We start from the raw sequence: 1,057 nt of genomic DNA on the forward strand, positions 1-1,057 counted from the left end.
CTCGGCTGCCCCCAGACAGCCCACAGCAGAGACACGGCCTCCCTACTCTCCTCGGCTGCCCCCAGACAGCCCACAGCAGAGACACGGCCTCCCTAGTCTCCTTGGCTTTGTTCATCCCCCCCCTTGTTTCCCATGACCGCAACTAACCCTAAACAACATTTCATTCTGAACATTTTAAAAATTATACCAATGAAATAGAGAAAAACAATTATACTAACTTTGGAAATAAACAAATACTGATATATATTACATTCTATTACCAAAAAAAAAACTTTAGAAGAACTGCCTGAATTATTTTGTAGTGTTAGAATTTTGTTGTATTCAACACTGAAACTAAAGAACATTCTACAAGAATCTTCAGACCTTGCAGAGTAATTTCAAGTTAATGATATTTCTTGAGTCAAGATTTAGCCCTTACAAAATGGTTCTGAATATTCACCCTCCTCACTTAATAGGTATATAAACCAACTATATTTTCGGACCCTTGAGGAAAATAGAAATTAAATTTCTGCATTAAAGGCACATTGTGAAAAATGGCTGTGGATACATTATTACCAATGTGTTTACTTTTTATTTTTATTTTTTTGATTGAGACGCAGTCTCACTTTGTCACCCTCTGTAGAGTGCTCTAGTGTCATAGCTCATAGCAACCTCAAACCCTTGGACTCAAGCGATTCTCTTGCCTCAGCCTCCCTAATAGCTGGGACTACAGGCACCCGCCACAATGTCTTGCTATTTTTTTTTTTTGTTTAGCAGGCTTGCACCAGGTTCAAACCCATCAGCCCCCGTGCATATAGCCAGTGCCCTAAACACTGAACTACGAGCACCCAGTCAGTGTTTACTTTTTAAACATGGTATTGTTAGAAAGGGGCATACTCATACTTGCCACAACCACAGAAAGCATAATAAAATGTCAAAACAGCACGCCAGGGACATGGTAGCTCATGCCTATAATCCCAGTACTCTGGGAGGCCAAAGGTTGGGTTGTCTAAGCTCACAGGCTCAAGAGCAAGCAGCCTGAGCCAGAGCAAGACTATGTCTCTTAAAAAAAAAAAAA

At 40.7% G+C, this 1,057-nt stretch overlaps 1 protein-coding gene across 1 annotated transcript in view; it reads right to left on the reverse strand.

The window, feature by feature from the left end:
* The window catches only part of GLRX3 (glutaredoxin 3), a 38,835-nt gene that overhangs the window by 30,501 nt on the left and 7,277 nt on the right, over nt 1-1,057 (reverse strand). The gene's annotated exons all lie outside the window — the stretch shown is intronic.

Source organism: Otolemur garnettii, unplaced genomic scaffold (assembly GCF_000181295.1).
Source record: "Otolemur garnettii isolate 467f Iridium unplaced genomic scaffold, OtoGar3 scaffold00075, whole genome shotgun sequence".
NCBI lineage: Eukaryota > Metazoa > Chordata > Mammalia > Primates > Galagidae > Otolemur > Otolemur garnettii.